General features: G+C 45.4%; 1 long non-coding RNA gene across 1 annotated transcript; it reads right to left on the bottom strand.

Moving 5' to 3' along the window:
• Positions 1-8,082: 8,082 nt before the first annotated feature.
• On the bottom strand, positions 8,083-12,306 carry LOC144936993 (uncharacterized). Its single transcript, XR_013637540.1, has 3 exons — positions 12,275-12,306; positions 10,033-10,105; positions 8,083-8,108 (listed from the first exon to the last, which is right to left on the bottom strand). It is a non-coding gene; the product is annotated as an uncharacterized LOC144936993 (long non-coding RNA).
• Between the last annotated feature and the right edge of the window lie 6,822 nt (positions 12,307-19,128).

Here is a 19,128-nt window from a genome sequence, read left to right as displayed (position 1 = left end):
TTGGCCAAATTTTTACAGCTTTCTTTTTCAACAAAAGTTAATTCCTCCCTTTTGTTTAGCATTAGTATGCTATATATTGCATTAAAAGTAGGATATTTCACCATGAACATTTCATGTAAAAAAGAAGCAAATCGGCATACTAACCTATGCCATTTTTGGCCAATATTGGCCAAATTTTTACAGCTTTCTTTTTCAACAAAAGTGCAATCCTCGGGGTTTTTTAGCCTTATATATCCGATATATTACGTAAAAAAGTTGGAAATTTCACCATGAAATTTTCAAGTAAAAAAATAAAATCGGCATACTAACCTATGCCGTTTTTGGCCAATAGTGGCCAAACTTTCACAGCTTTTTTTGGACAATAGTTCATTCCTCTATTGTATTTAGCCTTATTATGCTATGTATTAGATTAAAAGGGGAAAATATCACGATGAAATGTTTACGTCCCACAACAAGAAAATCGGCATGCTAACCTATGCCGTTTTTGGCCACAATTGGCCAAACTTTCACAGCTTTATTTTTGAACAAAAGTTCATTCATCCATTGTATTTACCCTTAGTATGCTATGTATTAGATTAAAAGGGGAACATTTCACTATGAACTGTTTACGTCCCAAAACAAGAAAATCGGCATACTAACCTATGCCGTTTTTGGCCAATATTGGCCAAATTTTTACAGCTTTCTTTTTCAACAAAAGTTAATTCCTCCCTTTTGTTTAGCATTAGTATGCTATATATTGCATTAAAAGTAGGATATTTCACCATGAACATTTCATGTAAAAAAGAAGCAAATCGGCATACTAACCTATGCCATTTTTGGCCAATATTGGCCAAATTTTTACAGCTTTCTTTTTCAACAAAAGTGCAATCCTCGGGGTTTTTTAGCCTTATATATCCGATATATTACGTAAAAAAGTTGGAAATTTCACCATGAAATTTTCAAGTAAAAAAATAAAATCGGCATACTAACCTATGCCGTTTTTGGCCAATAGTGGCCAAACTTTCACAGCTTTTTTTGGACAATAGTTCATTCCTCTATTGTATTTAGCCTTATTATGCTATGTATTAGATTAAAAGGGGAAAATATCACGATGAAATGTTTACGTCCCACAACAAGAAAATCGGCATGCTAACCTATGCCGTTTTTGGCCACAATTGGCCAAACTTTCACAGCTTTATTTTTGAACAAAAGTTCATTCATCCATTGTATTTACCCTTAGTATGCTATGTATTAGATTAAAAGGGGAACATTTCACTATGAACTGTTTACGTCCCAAAACAAGAAAATCGGCATACTAACCTATGCCGTTTTTGGCCAATATTGGCCAAATTTTTACAGCTTTCTTTTTCAACAAAAGTTAATTCCTCCCTTTTGTTTAGCATTAGTATGCTATATATTGCATTAAAAGTAGGATATTTCACCATGAACATTTCATGTAAAAAAGAAGCAAATCGGCATACTAACCTATGCCATTTTTGGCCAATATTGGCCAAATTTTTACAGCTTTCTTTTTCAACAAAAGTGCAATCCTCGGGGTTTTTTAGCCTTATATATCCGATATATTACGTAAAAAAGTTGGAAATTTCACCATGAAATTTTCATGTAAAAAAAAATTAACCCGTAAAAACTAAGTTTTTCACTATAAATCCTTTATATGCGTGGTGGCTAGAGTCCTCTCGTCCTCTGGCTTGAGATGGCTGCCACCTATGGATCAGATGATTGCATGGCAATTGGTAATTAAATATAATATTTTTGTCCTAAAAAGTGTAAAATTTTGGAGAAAAAAAATTCACGAACATTGTCACGCACAACGAGTCTGTGTGCAAAATTTCAGCTCGATTAGATCACGGGAAGTGGGTTAAAAAACGACCGAAAGATTTGCACGGTCGTAAGCGCGCAAGCAAACTTAATATAAAGGATTCAATAAAAATATACTATACGGTGGAGGACGCGGGGATCGATCCCGCAACCTTTGGCATGGGAAGCGAGGGCGCTACCAACTGCACTACTTCGATCTGGGCTCTTAAACTGTGACGTTCAGCCAAAGCCATGAATGAGTTCTATTTGAATAAATGTAAAATATTGTTTTTTGCCTAAAAAGTGTAAAATTTGGGAATTTTTTTCACGAACATTAATTGTCACGCACAACGAGTCTGTGTGGAAAATGTCAGCTCGATTGGATCACGGGAAATGGGTTCAAAAACGACCGCAAGATTTACACGGTCCAAAGCATGCAAGCAAGTGAACTTAATATAAAGGATTTAAAAAGAAGCAAATCGGCATACTAACCTATGCCGTTTTTGGCCAATATTGGCCAAATTTTTACAGCTTTCTTTTTCAACAAAAGTTAATTCCTCCCTTTTGTTTAGCATTAGTATGCTATATATTGCATTAAAAGTAGGATATTTCACCATGAACATTTCATGTAAAAAAGAAGCAAATCGGCATACTAACCTATGCCATTTTTGGCCAATATTGGCCAAATTTTTACAGCTTTCTTTTTCAACAAAAGTGCAATCCTCGGGGTTTTTTAGCCTTATATATCCGATATATTACGTAAAAAAGTTGGAAATTTCACCATGAAATTTTCAAGTAAAAAAATAAAATCGGCATACTAACCTATGCCGTTTTTGGCCAATAGTGGCCAAACTTTCACAGCTTTTTTTGGACAATAGTTAATTCCTCTATTGTATTTAGCCTGATTATGCTATGTATTAGATTAAAAGGGGAAAATTTCACGATTAAATGTTTACGTCCCACAAAAAGAAAATAGGCATACTAACCTCTGCCGTTTTTGGCCAATATTGGCCGAATTTTTACAGCTTTCTTTTTCAACAAAAGTTAATTCCTCCCTTTTGATTAGCATTAGTATGCTATATATTGCATTAAAAGTAGGATATTTCACCATGAACATTTCACGTAAAAAAAAAATTAACCCGTAAAAACTAAGTTTTTCACTATAAATCCTTTATATGCGTGGCGGCTAGAGTCCTCTCGTCCTCTGGCTTGAGATGGCTGCCACATATGGGTGAGATGATTGTCTGGCAGCATAAAGCAATTGGTAATTAAACATTTAAAAGCAAATTCCCTAAACAGTGTAAAATTTAGAAAAACAATTTTCACTAAAATTAATTGTCAGGCACAACGAGTCTGTGTGCAAAATGTCAGTTCGATTGGATCACAGGAAGTGGGTTAAAAAACGACCGAAAGATTTGCACGGTCGTAAGCAAGCAAGCACGCAAGCAAGCAAGCAAGCCAGCGAACTAAATATAAAGGATTTAAAAATATATTCGCCTGTGGAGGACACGGGGATCGATCCCGCGACCTTTGGCATGGTAAGCGAGGGCGCTTACCAACTGCGCTACTCCGCCACGGCCTGTGGAGGGGTTACGCTCTGGGCTCTTACACTGTGACGTTCAGCCAAAGCCATGAATGAGTTCTATTTGAATATATGTAAAATACTTTTTTTTTGCCTAAAAAGTGTCAAATTTTGGGAATTTTTTTTTCACGAACATTAATTGTCACGCACAACGAGTCTGTGTGGAAAATGTCAGCTCGATTGGATCACGGTAAGTGGGTTAAAAAACGACCGAAAGATTTGCACGGTCGTAAGCGCGCAAGCAAGCAAACTTAATATAAAGGATTTAAACATATATTCGACTGTGGAGGACGCAGGGATCGATCCCGCAACCTTTGGCATGGGAAGCGAGGGCGCTATCAACTGCGCTACTCCGCCAGGGCCTGTAGAGGTGTCACGCTCTGGGCTCCTAAACTGTGACGTTCAGCCAAAGCCATGAATGAGTTCGATTTGAATAAATGTAAAATATTTTTTTTTGCCTAAAAAGTGTAAATTTTTGGAATTTTTTTTACACGAACATTAATTGTCACGCACAACGAGTCTGTGTGGAAAATGTCAGCTTGATTGGATCACGGGAAATGGGTTAAAAAACGACCGCAAGATTTACACGGTCCAAAGCAAGCAAGCAAGTGAACTTAATATAAAGGATTTAAAAAGAAGCAAATCGGCATACTAACCTATGCCGTTTTTGGCCAATATTGGCCAAATTTTTACAGCTTTCTTTTTCAACAAAAGTTAATTCCTCCCTTTTGTTTAGCATTAGTATGCTATATATTGCATTAAAAGTAGGATATTTCACCATGAACATTTCATGTAAAAAAAAAAATTAACCCGTAAAAACAAAGTCCTCTCGTCCTCTGGCTTGAGATGGCTGCCACCTATGGGTCAGATGATTGCCTGCCACCATTAAGCAATTGGTAATTAAATATAAAAAAAAAATGTCCTAAAAAGTGTAAAATTTTGGAAAAAAATTTTCACGAAAATAAATTGTCACGCACAACGAGCTCGATTGGATCACGGGAAGTGGGTTAAAAAACGACCTAAAGATTTGCACGGTCGTAAGCGCACAAGCAAGCAAGGAAGTGAACTTAATATAAAGGATTTAAGAAGCAAATCGGCATACTAACCTATGCCGTTTTTGGCCAAGTGTGAGTTTATGTGTAGAGGAGCAATATGGGGATGTGACGTCATGCTCGCTGTCCAGTGCAATGACGTCATGGGATGTGGCGTTATACTTGCTGGGCGAGGCGATGACGTCATGTCTCCTCTAGGTACTTAAGGGGGACCCCGTGACGAAAGTAGGGTCACTTTGGGAGCCCGGGATAGAGAGCGGTTGAAGAGCCAGCCAGGGGTAGAGCTCAAGGAGTCTGGAGACAAGCCGGCCGTAGTGATAGAAGAAGGTGCTGCTCTCCCTGGTCGGTGTTGGCTGAACCCCCGATCCGACTCGAGGGAGAGAGCCCTGGAGCTAGCCGAGCCAGGAACAGAGTGAAGGTTCGTGTGAAGGACCCCTACCCCTGGGGAAATTACCCGAAACGCTTAATAAATAACTGGCGCAAGCCCTTAACTGAAGACCTGTCTCCGCGTCGTCATTTGCACCTCAACATTTGTATGCGAGTCCATGTGTTGTAAGTCGATGTGTGTGTGTTCGAGTCGCTGTAGGTGTGTACGTCGATTTGTGTGTAACTACATGTGTGTGTATCTAAAGCGAATGTCTGTGTGTCGATGTGTTTGTGTGTGGGTCGATGTTTGTGGGTCTAAGTCCATGTGTCTTTTTCGCCCGGGCAACGCCGGGTACTTCCCGCGAGTACTCTTATATAAGCACACTTCATCTATCTGTGATGAACGCTGCACTTTCCATCGTTTTTATGCAGGGGGCGCTGCAAACCTACACGCACCCTGTATGAACGACGGAGGTACAGCGACAGACGTTCGATCGCGTTGGAATCGAACTGTAGACGGCGGTCTTCTCGCACGGCCAGCTCTGTGTCGCCTCATCTCCACCCCGCGATCCCAACCAGGTGAAAGTCCGCATCGAACCGAACCCCGGTAAGGCCATCTAGTTAACTGGAGAAAAATCAAATGAAATGTCGTTTTCAACGAAGTCTTCCAGATGTAAAATGATATAAGCTTTTATTGAAGAAACACAATTCAAAACAATACAATTCAAAGTTGTTTCATTTTAAAACTTCAAAACGCAGCATCGGGTGCTTGCGTGGATGGATCGTTCGTATGCAATTTTTTCGTGACTTTCCTGGCCCAAGGCCGTAAATCGTTGCGAGGGGCATCACAGGCAGTCAGGCTTGCTTCACCCCATGGTTGTGAACATCCAGACGTTAATCGGCAAGAACCATTTCTTGTCCAAGTTCGCCAACATATAAGACATCAAGCAAAATTATGAGTGTCGTGGAGAATGTATCTACTAGATGTGCTCTGCCTTGTAACCGAATACATATCTGTACCAAAAATGCATTTCAAATGTGCTCTTAGAATTACCTCCTTGCTATGAAGCAGATCAGCAGACACGACATCTTTCATTTATCGATCTCTCCACGAAACAAATGAATGTTTTACACAAACTATAACTAGCACAGCCGTCTGGGAGTGCGTCAATGATTCAGTGCAAGCCACCTGTGGACCCTTATTGGTGCACAGCGTCTCAACAGCAGCCGGGCTTGTTTCAACCGATAGTTACGGACATCCAGACGTTAATCAGCAAGGAACATTTCTAGTCCAAGTTAGACAAAATCTACGTCAACACGTAATGCAAAATTATAATTCGTGTTGTAGAGAATGTACCTCCTCTACGTTTAACTTTTAAGTGGTTTGCCTTGTAACTGATGAATGATCCGAGTGTGCTCCCTATTTCAAAGACAATGAGTTGTTCCAGAGGGAGATGCTTCCTGAAAACACAAAAATACCCTTAGACCTGTATCACAAGAACAATGAATCTCACCTGAGTGATCTGTACAGGTTACTCCAAAAACACACACTTTGTCCTAACATCACTTAATCAATGTTTGACCCTTATAGACAAAATGTTACACGTACGCACACCATCAGACAAGTATTCATTCTAAATTATTGACAATCATTTTTATGAAGTTAAATTACTGCACTGAAATATGCTGCATCAGGTTACATCGTATTACCAAGGTGCGGGGCCACCACCTTGTGCCACACAGGGGCAGCTGCTACTTGGGATGCTCTTCGAGTGTTTGAGACGAGATACGATACAAAACTCCGAGTTGCTGAGGTGATTAAGCAAGCACAATATAAATGCAATTGATAACATAGTGAAAGCTTGGGAGCTTATTGGCTCCCGCTCCTGGTTAGAGATCTACCCAACACACAGGTCCACAAAGACTGGCCGCTCTTACCCTGCAGGTTGAACCTAGCAATTGAGTGTTCAACTTCAAATTCTTGTCATTAAAGGCCTGTGACAAAGGTGCGTCTATTGGAGCGACATCGTCTCAAGCTTACGCATCTACCGGGTCTCCATTTGACTTTGTATTGTCTCGGAGGAAGTCCACCCACACCTCCACTTCCACAAACTGCTGGGAGTTGCCTCGCTCTGCCTCACAGTCAGAATTCTCCTCCTGCTTCACGTTGCCTCCATCGATGTGAAGGTCCGATTTTGGAGTTGAATCTTCATCTTCACATTTTACCTTCACTTCTTCACTCTTCACCATCACTTCTTCACATTTCACCTTCACCTCTTCATATTTCACCTCGTTACCGTTAAAAGTGTCCATGCTGGGATTTTCTTCCAGTTCTTGTTTCATGAGGGATGGGCTCATTGCAACACTTTGACTTTCACAAGCTGATTTCAGACTCCACTCCTTGTGGATCTTCTGATGCATGTGTGTTCTCTGGTGTTCTACAAGAGTAGATGAATGTGCAAACGCCTTCCCACACACACTGCACTTGAAGGGTTTCTCTCCCGTGTGTGTTTTCTGGTGTGTTATAAGAGCAGATGAATGTGCAAACGCCTTCCCACACACAGTGCACTTGAAGGGTTTCTCTCCCGTGTGTATTCTCTGGTGTGCTACAAGAGTAGATGAATCTGAAAACGCCTTCCCACACACACTGCACTTGAAGGGTTTCTCTCCCGTGTGTTCTCTGGTGTTTTACAAGAGTAGATGAATCTGAAAACGCCTTCCCACACACACTCCACTTGAAGGGTTTCTCTCCCGTGTGTGATCTCTGGTGTACATGAAGAGTAGATGACCCTGCAAATGCCTTCCCACACACACTGCACCTGAAGGGTTTCTCTCCCGTGTGTGTTCTCTGGTGTTTTTTAAGAGCAGATGAACGTGCAAACGCCTTCCCACACACACTGCACTTGAAGGGTTTCTCTCCCGTGTGTGTTTGCTGGTGTTTTTTAAGAGTAGATGAACGTGCAAACGCCTTCCCACACACACTGCACTTGAAGGGTTTCTCTCCCGTGTGTGTTCTCTGGTGTGCTACAAGAGTAGATGACTGTGCAAACGTTTTCCCACACACACTGCACTTGAAGGGTTTCTCTCCCGTGTGTGTTCTCTGGTGTATATGAAGAGTAGATGACCCTGCAAACGCCTTCCCACACACACTGCACTTGACGGGTTTCTCTGCTGTGTGAGTTCTCTGGTGCTGTGTCAAATGTTCAATATGATCCGTGCTGTATGCACACCAGCCGCATTGTTGCCTTGTCGTACCGAGCTGCGCCGACTGCCTCTGCTCCATCAGACAAATTCTGCAGAGGAAGCGACAGCTGCAGACAGAAAAATATAATATCCACACCATCTACACGTCAGTATCAATGCACAGAGGAACGCCTATATATAAAGTCACACGTGACTTACACGTCTATACTTATTCATATATTCATGATATAGTGAAAAAGTGTCCCAAATTCATCACAAGGGCTGTTATGGCACACAATGAGAGGGCAAATGGTCATAAAATGCCTGGAAGCCCTTGTATCTTCAAAATAAACGTTAACCCAAAACTCTGAGCACACAATTTCGGCTGTCTGGCTTCAAAATAAATGTTTATGAAAGCTACATTTAGCTGACAAAGCAAAGGGTGTTGAAAATAATACTATTTGTATTATGCACAAATTCATAAATGAATGTTCTATCACAACTTAGAGGTGTGAAGCCAGGCTCAGATGTCCTTGATTGCTGGGATGAACAGTTCCGACTTCAGCTGCTGCACATGTGCTGTGATCACTTCCTGACTCCATTCTTACAAAGAGTTCCAGAGGAAAACTAAAATAAACTACTGTTTTGATATAACCTCTGTGCTCAATAGAGTTAATAGACTTTACTGCAAATACAAACTTGACACTGTCACACACTCAGAGGTGGAGCCAGGATTTTCAGGTAGGGGGGGGAAACCCCTCCAGCAATGAAAAATTACAGGAGTTGTTATTAAGTAAGGAGTTGTTAGTGAGAAAGGAGTTGTTAGTAAGAAAGGACTTGCCCCTTGCTTTTCATTCGATGCGTGTGATCGTCATCGCGCTCGCTGAACGTGTTGATGCCTTCAGGAAAGAAAAATAGACTTTTGTATTTTGGGGGGGGGGGAATAACCATGACGTATGTGGCATCAACCCGCATCACACCTGAGCTAAGCGCTCTGCAATGCTTACCCCCCTACCACATGGCTCTTCGCGCGCCGTACTTCTACAGCTGTTCACAGCGTGCCGGGAGATTTTAGGTGGCGCTTCGCTCCTGGCCGATTAAGTCATTGGCTTCTCGGAGTTTCAATACAAATCCGTGTGAAGAACGGGTACAACTGCCATCTTAAATATAAAGCAGAACTTACACCTGTTTGTTTGTGTGAAGCAGCAAAAACTCTCCAACGCTGAGCTCTGGCGTCATGAAATTTTCACAGCTTATGCTGTCTGGAATTTCTAAGCGAACGCCACGTCATTCCCTTCCCGAGTGGCAAAAATCGACCTGACGTAGCAGTGGGTTCAGGTTGAATTTCCTTGAGTGAAAACATCCGATTTAGGTAAATTGAAGTGTTTCGGCTTCTTTCTTGCAAGCATCAATTTTTTCAGGGTTTTTCATTGAATTATGAGGGAATATTAAATTAATCCAAGACAAGAATCCAAGTCCCGGGCAAAGCCGGGTAGTGAAGCTAGTTACTAATAAACCCCAATGATCCTATCGAAATTAGGGATTTCTATCGGATCGTTGGGGGGGCACGTGCCACCCCACCCCCACTGGCTCCACCACTGTCACACACTGGCATGGTTCACAGGTGGTGGTGTGTCCAGACCCACGCCTGGCCACCTTCACCTGCTCAGTATTAATGCTTCCTCACTCCACCAAGTAATTCATTGAGGATCAACCAACACAGCCGAGGCTGCGTGTCTCTCTGTGGTGAGATGTTAACTACCTGTCCTGGCATACAGGAAGTCGTGGGTTCGATCCCGACCCTGACGCCTGCTGTATATTTGTAGTTTACGTGTCTCTCTCTCTCTCCCCGTGGTCGCGTGGATTTCCTTCCCGATCCTCGGGTTACCCCTCCACATGTAGAGAGTGAACACCGCCACGCGTCTAGAGTGAACACCGCCACACGTCTAGAGTGAACACCGCCACACGTCTAGAGCGAACACCGCCACGCGTCTAGAGCGAACATCGCCACGTGTCTAGAGTGAACACCACCACGCTGTTGACGAGCCTCACCTTGTTGTTATTGTTGTTGTGGGCAGGTCGCTTCTGAAAACAAGAGCGGTACAGCAGCTCAAGCGGGCGTGGCCTGGTAAAAAATGAAAAAAAAACTGTGTGAATATTTAAAACAAAACAAAGTTACAAAGTAGCGAGCCAGGTGAAGGGAAATTAAAACTTAAGCAAGATACTCTTTGGTTCTTTCGGTCAAGTCACGTAGAATAAATAAATACATTATATAATAGCATACGACGTTTCAACTGCAACACATGCAATCATCATCAGGTACAAATGAAAGAGAAAAAAAACCTATTAAACTTAGAGTCAGCTAACATAACAGTCAACACCCTACCTGGTTGATAATGTTCTTCCAAAGATTGCTCAATTTGAGAGAGAGACACGGAGACACAGACAGACACATAAGCAGAGAGAGATGACACAAAGACACACAGAGAGAGACACACATAGACACACAGAGAGAGATGACACAGAGAGACACACAGAGAGAGACACACATAGGCACACAGAGAAACAACGCCTCTGTGTTGAGGCCTTAAATAGAGAGAGAGGGGGGGGGGGGTAGAGAAGGGGGTAGAGAAACTAGCACGTCAATGCAAGGCCGTAGCCATGGAGTCAACATTGGGGGGGACCAAATCTTCCACGGGTCTGGGGTCCCCCCCCCCAGAAAAATATCTAAATTAGAAAACTAATTTCCTGCCATTTCCTCCCTAAAATATTTTTAAAAGTTCACTAACACATGGGATGGACTTTGTTTTATTTGATACAATAATGTCTAATAGTGTATTGTAATATATTGCTCTGTTTTTTCTTTTTTACCTTTCTTGTTTCATAGTATGTAATGGCAGAGATTAGGGATTCATAAAGTACAACGCAATCCTATAAACAGGAATCTATGCATTGTTACATGAAGACAAGTCCAGATTTCGTGGCCAAGGTTTAGCAAATTGTTGTCTTTATTAACAGAGCATCGCAATTTTTATTTACAAATATTTTTACTGAAACATATTGGGGGGGCATATTTGATTATGATACTTATTATAAAATATTATAACATTATAATTAGAACATATTATACTTATTATAACATTATAAATATTATATATTATAACATAATATTATACTTATTATAACATGTTATAATGACGGCCTTGTGTCAATGAGAGACTTGGAGGTTTGGTGACTGCACAGAGAGAGACACTTCATGTAATGCAACACAGAGAGTCGGTCAACACACCAACTAACGTACTCTTAGGTTTTGTCGGTAAAGTCACCACGTAGGTAAAAAATGAAATTAAAATTAATAAAAGTAAAAATATAAATAAAATAATAAAATTATAATAAATCACGCCTCACTTGATGCAGCAAATTATAGTCTACATTATAGACTGCCAGTACACTCACCCAGCTTAATAACCAGGCTACAGTCTACATTATAGACTGCCAGTACACTCACCCAGCTTAATAACCAGGCTACAGTCTACATTATAGACTGCCAGTACACTCACCCAGCTTAATAACCAGGCTACAGTCTACATTATAGACTGCCAGTACACTCACCCAGCTTAATAACCAGGCTACAGTCTACATTATAGATTAAATTAATAAAAACGCCTCACTTGATACAGCAAATGTGGCTGTGACGGAGCCACCTGATGACGGAGACTTGTGTTGCCTCCGAAACGTCGTGATTTGTTTATATTTTATTTCTATTTTTACTTTTATTAATTTGTATTCATTTCTTACCTACATGGTGACTTCACCTAGAACTAACGCATCGCCTGGCTAATCGCGTTCTTCCACAGGTTTCTAAACTATCTTCTTGGTTCTTTCGGTAAAGTCACTTAGAATGGAAATAATAAAAACAAAAGGGAATATTATTTCATTATTTCCATTCTACGTGATATAAAACATAATAAAATTGTATAGTTTTATTTTTTTATTTATATTCTACGTGACTTCACCGAAAGAACCAAGAAGATGAATCACTGCAGTCACGAAAGCTTTAAATCGAAATTGCTCAACTAAGCGAGATAATTGAAGCGAACGCGACCAGGCGAGGGCAGGAGGCAAGGCCCCGCGTTGTAAAGTTCCAACTTGGACATTGCTTCCATGCTCGCTGCTACTCAATTGACATCCCTACGAGAGAGAGAGCGAGGCTCTACCTCGGTAAACAACAACAACCACAACAACAACAATCACAACAACAACAACAACCACAACCGCGATGAGAATTTCTCACCTCAGATTTCAGTTCCCGCGCGGAGCGTCAACTTTACGTTACCTCGTGACGTCACGAGGCAGCAGTAGGTGACATGACGTCACTTGTGGGGTACAAGACACTCCCCACAATGAGCGGCTCTGTAACTTACATAAATTATGTTAATGAGCCTGGCCCAATCGTGGAGGGATGGGCCGTTGGTGCCGAACCGGTCACAACTCGTGACGTCTTTCACGAATAAATTATGTTAATGAGCCGCCAGTCAGTGGGTGTGGCTTTGCCCAAATAAGGATAGTGCTTGAACAGATAACGGAAGTGACCCAGGCAGAGGTGACGTCACGCTCCCTTGAGACCGGTTGGGGTGAAATCTTTGGTGACATGACGTCACTTGCAAGGTACACCTCCCCCTGGCGTTTCACGCCGATGAGGTCATACTGAGTGGTGATGTCACGTAGCGGGATTAGAGTTTAAGTTGATTAAGATTAATTTTCCATTGCTCCCTCCCTTGAACAGAGACCCCTTGGGTGTGTGAGCTCAGCTCAACAATGTGGACATTATTGTGTGTGTACACACACACACATGGACAGTGTGTGTGTGTACACACGTGTACATTGTGTGTGTGTACACTGTGTGTGTACACTGTACACACTGTGTGTAAACTGTGTGTGTGTACACTGCGTGTGTACATTGTGTGTACACACTGTGTGTACACTGTGTGTGTACATTGTGTGTGTACACTGTGTGTGTACACTGTGTGTACACTGTGTGTACACTGTGTGTGTGTACACTGTGTGTGTGTACACTGTGTGTGTGTACACTGTGTGTGTGTACACTGTGTGATGGCTGGGTGTATGGAATTTATGTGGTTGAGGAATTGGTCTAGAGCAGGCCGGCCATGTGGCCAGATGACAAAAGTGGCATCTACGTACCTCTTCCACAAGGTCGGGCGTAGAGTGGCAGTCTGGATGGCGTCAGTCTCAAATTTCTCCATGAAGACGTTGGCTACAACCGGAGATAGGGGGGAGCCCAATCGTTGGACGCTCGGGTATTGCTACCGATCCCGCCAAAACGCAGTGCGTCAGCTCCTGGCCGACTCCCACCTCGGTGGGAGAGGTCAGGAGCTTCGTTGGTTTTGCGTCATATTACCGACGCTTTGTCGCGGACTTTGCCACCATTGCTAAGCCCCTGCACGCTTTGACGTCAAAGGGGGTCCGCTTCCATTGGGGACAGGAGGAGGAGGCTGCGTTCCGCTCCCTTCGGGACGCTCTGGTTAATGCCCCTCCCGTGGTTTATCCCGATTTTTCGAAACCCTTTGTGCTCGATACCGACGCGAGCAACACAGGTATTGGGGGCGTGCTTTCCCAGGTGGTTGAGGGCGTGGAACGGGTGGTCGCGTACGGTAGTCGAGTGTTGTCTCCACCGGAGCAACGATATTGTGTCACCCGTTGGGAACTGCTGGCAATTGTCTACTTCATCCAGCAGTACCGGTCATATCTGTACGGACAGTGTTTCACCGTCCGTACTGACCATGCGGCGCTACAGTACGCCCTGCGAGTCCAACAACCATCGGGACAATTGTCTCGATGGCTGGAGGTTCTCCAGGATTTTGATTTTCAGACCACGTACCGTAAGGGCGTTCGCCACACCAACGCGGACGCCCTGTCACGCATGCCAACCACCCCCGAATGCGCATGCCTCCTGGGGTCGGGTCGGTGCAGGCATCCTGGTGAAATGCCTGTTCCGGTCTTGGCGGCTGCTGACGACGCAGCGTCAATGACGAATTCCATCGCACAACAGGGATCTGATTCCCTGTTGGGGTTGCCTGCTACGGAATGGGGTCGGTTGCAGATGGAAGATACTTCCCTCCTTGCGTTGCGCCGCCGCGTCGGGGACCGGGGGCGGGGGAGGGGTGATGCCGACGCATGGGAAATGCTCGGTGGGTTGTTAATGCATTGGGACGGGAAATCCCATCGACACCGGCTGGTGGTCCCTTCGGGGTTACGGGGTAGGGTGGTGTGGGCCGCTCACGAGCGCCTCCTCCACCTGGGAACCCAAAAGACCCTGGCCTTGCTCCAACTTGATTTTTTTTGGCCGGGCATGACAAGGGATGTCGGGGATCTGTTAGGGTCGTGCCCTAGGTGTGCGCAGCGGAAACCACCAGCGAGGGAGTCGAAACCGCCCCTGCAGTCAATCAGGGTTTCCCGGGTGAACGAACTTGTCGCGCTGGACATTCTAGGACCGTTCCCCGCCACCCCCAGGGGAAATAGATATTTGTTAACCGGTGTGGAGTATTTCACGCGCTGGCCTATGGCCTGGCCCCTGGCCAACCAGTCGGCAGCAGCCATCGTGGAGGCCTTTGTCCAGGGATATGTCCTTGACAAAGGTGCTCCCGAGCGGCTGCTGACCGACCAGGGTAAAAAATTTTCTGGCAAATTGCTCAAACAGGTCTGTGAGATCCTGGGCACGAAAAAGATTCGTACCTCTCCATATCACCCACAAACTGACGGGATGGTCGAGCGGTTGCATCGTACCATCACGTCGATGTTGTCACAGCACGTTTCTGACTCACAGACAGATTGGGACTTGAAAATTCAGCGGGTCCTGGCAGCATACAGATTGGCCCCCCATGCTGCGACGGGATTTTCCCCCTTCTTCCTCATGTATGGCCGTGAACCTGACCCACCTGTTCGGGCCCAGCTGCAAATCCCAGCGCCACAGGGAAAAACTCAATTGGCCGAACATGTTAAATTCAACCTTGAAAAATTGACTGAGGCACGGGATGCTGCCATGCTAAATTCTGACAGGCGTCAAAAAGCGAATGAGCGCCTCAGGATGGGTCGCGCGCATGTGCTACAGTGGAAGCCGGGGGACAGGGCATGGCTGCACTGTCCCCAGGTACCGCTCGCGACCTCCTCAAAACTGCTGCGGCCGTGGCGGGGCCCCGTCGAGGTGGTTGAAGTCCTGAGACCTCAGTCCGTACGCATTAAATGGGGGAAGCGCCGGTGGTTCGTTCACCCCTCTAGGCTGAAACCCTTCGTTGCGGTGCGAGGCCCCACTCCACACACGCAGGGCCAAACATGTGGGGGGTCGACCGACTCGGAGGGTCCGTCTGGGCTGCTCTCGCCTAACGTGTTGCCGGCTGTTCCGCCCCCAGGTGCACCAGGAATGATGGGCTCGCGCCTAAAAACCCACACGGGGGATGCCGAGGGTCTCGCGACTTCAATCGCGGACTCACCTCGGAAGGGACTGCTGCCACCGGGTGGTCCGCCATCCGGGATTGCCCCGTGTGACGGGCCTGCGGCAAGGACGCGCGCTAAAACGCGCAGACTCTTGTAATACACAAAAAGAAGAAGAAAAAAAATAATGTTTTTTTTATTTCACGTGTTATGGTTACGGTGCGCGGCGTTGGTGGGGTGCTCCTGGCACATTGTTGGGTTGTGGGTGTGTTGTGTGACTGTTGTGTGTGTGTTGTGTGGGTGTGGTGTGTGTGTTGTGTGAGTGCTGGGGAGTTCCCGGCTATTTGTATATACGGGGTTTTACGGATTTCGTATTTATGCGGGGGGGGGGGGGGGGGGGTGCGTCGGTTTAACTCCCTTCGGGGGTATGGTTATTGTTGTTGTTCAATTCGCGTTCTGTGGTAAAAAAATGAGGCACACACGGGGGGTCAAGGGGTAAATGTACCTTTATTGAAATTGTTGCAGCCGGGACGGCTGCGAGCTGTACAGGGGGGGGTGATGTAGGGCTGTTACGGAGGGGCTGTATGTACATGGGATCACACGGGGAACAAACACAGTGGGCGGAGCTCCGGGAGTACACGGGGCGGGTGCCCGCAACGACATCCGCATCGGGCAGCCTGGGGGGTAGGGCTGTCCGGGGTTGTGATCCTGAAGGGGGGTATAAAGGGGGATGACAGAGAGAGCTCGGGGCTCAGTATTAGAATAAAGGAGGGAAGATTGAAGACCCGGGTAGCTAGAGCCCTGGACTCCCCTGAGACGCCGCCCTTGTCAGGGCCGCGCAGGACCGAGCCAGCGGTGTGGTCCCGTGAACCAGAGTCAGCACTCTGGGACTCCGGGTACCGTAGCCCGACTCACCAGTGTCGGGCCAGATAGCCTCCCCTAGCCCGTTAGTGGAGGACTCGGGGGTAGGTCAGGGATAGCTAGCGGGGTGTCCCCAGTTATCCGGGTGAGGGGGCCGCTACCCCCTCTAGTGCTGTCCTGTAGTGACCACTTGTGAAATAAATACACGTGTGCCTCAACCTCCGCCTCAAGCGTCTTTACCGGTACTTCACACACATGGACAGTGTGTACACACGTGTACATTGTGTGTGTGTACACTTTGTGTGTACACTGTACACACTGTGTAAACTGTGTGTGTGTACACTGCGTGTGTACATTGTGTGTACACACTGTGTGTGTGTGTACACTGTGTACATTGTGTGTGTGTGTGTGTACACTGTGTGATGGCTGGGTGTATGGAATTGATGTGGTTGAAAAATTGGTCTAGAGCAGGCCGGCCATGTGGCCAGATGACAAAAGTGTCATCTACGTACCTCTTCCATAAGGTCGGGCGTAGAGTGGCAGTCTGGATGGCTTCAGTCTCAAATTTCTCCATGAAGAGGTTGGCTACAACCGGAGATAGGGGGGAGCCCATTGGGGTGCCCTCAGTTTGCTTGTAGAAAGTTCCATTCCAGGTGAAGTATGTATTGGTTAAGCAGTGTCTCACCAGGGGGGGTACCCCAGCATTCAGTCCTTGATGAACCAAGTCTTCAATGATTGCGATGGTGTCAGGTACAGGAACTTTGGTGAATAAGGAAACCACATCAAAACTGACAAGCAGGTCGTCTGGGGACAGGGAAACGTCGTGAGAATTGTATTTTATTATGTTTTATTTTTATTATTTTATTATTTCCCTTCTACGTGACTTTACCGAAAGAACCAAGAAGATGAATCCCTGCAGTCACGAAAGCTTTAAATCGAAATTTAACATGGTTGCTGAAGCGCCACCGTGTGGCCACATAGTGCAACTGCAGCGCCTCAGCGCGCTAATTGTAGCAGTGGAACTGTTCGGTGTCTTCACGGCTTCATTGCAGCCAACCCGCTTGGGACAAACGCCAGAACGCCGCCGCAGCAGCAGCAGCGACTCACAACTAGGAGGTGACGCCTGACAGCGGCAACTGCTGGCGTGCTGTGTTGGCCTACACTGCACATGTCCACCAGATAGCAGACGTCACCACGCATTGAATACTTGTCTACCAGAGGGCACACGTAACACGTCAAGCGGCCGATTTGCACTGCAATTCTTTATTTCTTCACGCCTGCACGCGCGCGCGTTCACCCACGCGCGTGCGTTCACCCCCGCACGCGCGCGCGTTCACCCCCGCACGCGCGCGCGTTCACCCCCGCACGCGCGCGCGTTCACCCCCGCACGCGCGCGCGTTCACACAATTCAAAACATAAAGTCACGAAAGCTTCAAATCTAGAATTAATCTGTGATGAATGCTGCACTTTCCGTCGTTTTCATGCAGGGGGCGCTATAACCCTACGGGCCCCCTGCATGAACGACGGAGGCACAGGGACAGACGTTCGATCACGTTGGAATCGATCTGCAGACGGCGGTCTTCTCGCATGGCCAGCTCTGTGTCGCCTCATCTCAATCCCGCGATCCCAACCAGGTGAAAGTCCGCATCAAACCGAATCCCCGGCAAGGCCATCTACTTAACGACGAGAGAAAATTCACACGAAATGTTGTTTTCAATTAAGTCTTCCAGATGTAAAATGATATAAGCTTTTATTTAAGAAACACAATTCAAAACATAATACAATTCAAAGTTGTTTCATTTTAAAACTTCAAAACGGAGCATCGGGTGCTTGTGTGGATGCGTCGTTCGCGTGCAATTTTTTCGTGACTTTCCGGGCCCAAGGCCGTAAATGGTTGTGAGGGGCACCGCAGGCGGTCAGGCTTGCTTCAACCCATGGTTGTGAACATCCAGACGTTAATCGGCAAGGACCATTTCTCGTCCTACTTCGACAAAATCTACGTCAACACGTAATACAAAATTATAATTCGTGTTGTTGAGAATGTATCTCCTCTACGTGTAACTTTTGAGTGGTCGCCTTGTAACAGATGAATGATCCGAGTGTTCTCCCTATTTCAAAGACAATGAGTTTCTCCAGAGGGAGATGCTTCCTGAAAACACAAAAGTACCCTTTGACCTGTATCACAAGAACAATGAGTCTCACATGATTTATCTGTACAGGTTACTTGCAAAACACACACTTTGTCCTAACATCACTTAATCAATGTTTGACCCTTATAGACAAAAGGTTACATGTACGCACACCATCAGACAAGTATTAATTCTAAATTCGTGACAGGCATATTAACAAAATTGAATGACTGCACTGAAATATACTGCATCAGGTTACATCCTATTAACAAGAAGCTAATTTAAAAAAAAAACGCACCGTCTGCTTAACAGTGTATGTACCACATACTAATGCACCATTCAAAACGAGTAGGCCATTGCATGCTGGCGTCTGGGTCAAAATTGATAAAAATTCTAAAAATTACCTACAAACTCCACAACTGAGATGCCACATCAACCATCGCCCCCTACTGACAGGCTCTTGTCCACATGCAGGCCGGTGCAGGGCCACCACCTTGTGCCACACAGGGGCAGCTGCTACTTGGGGATGCTCTTCGAGTGTTTGAGACGAGAAACGATACAAAACTACGAATTGCCGAGGCAATTAAGCAAGCACAATATAAATGCAATTATGATAACATAGTGAATGCTTGGGAGCTTATTGGCTCTCGCTCCTGGTTAGGGTAGATACCCAACACACAGGTCCACAAAGACTGGCCGCTCTTACCCT

Source organism: Lampetra fluviatilis, chromosome 18 (genome assembly GCF_964198595.1).
Source record: "Lampetra fluviatilis chromosome 18, kcLamFluv1.1, whole genome shotgun sequence".
Lineage (NCBI taxonomy): Eukaryota > Metazoa > Chordata > Hyperoartia > Petromyzontiformes > Petromyzontidae > Lampetra > Lampetra fluviatilis.
This window is presented reverse-complemented; position numbering and strand designations above follow the sequence as displayed.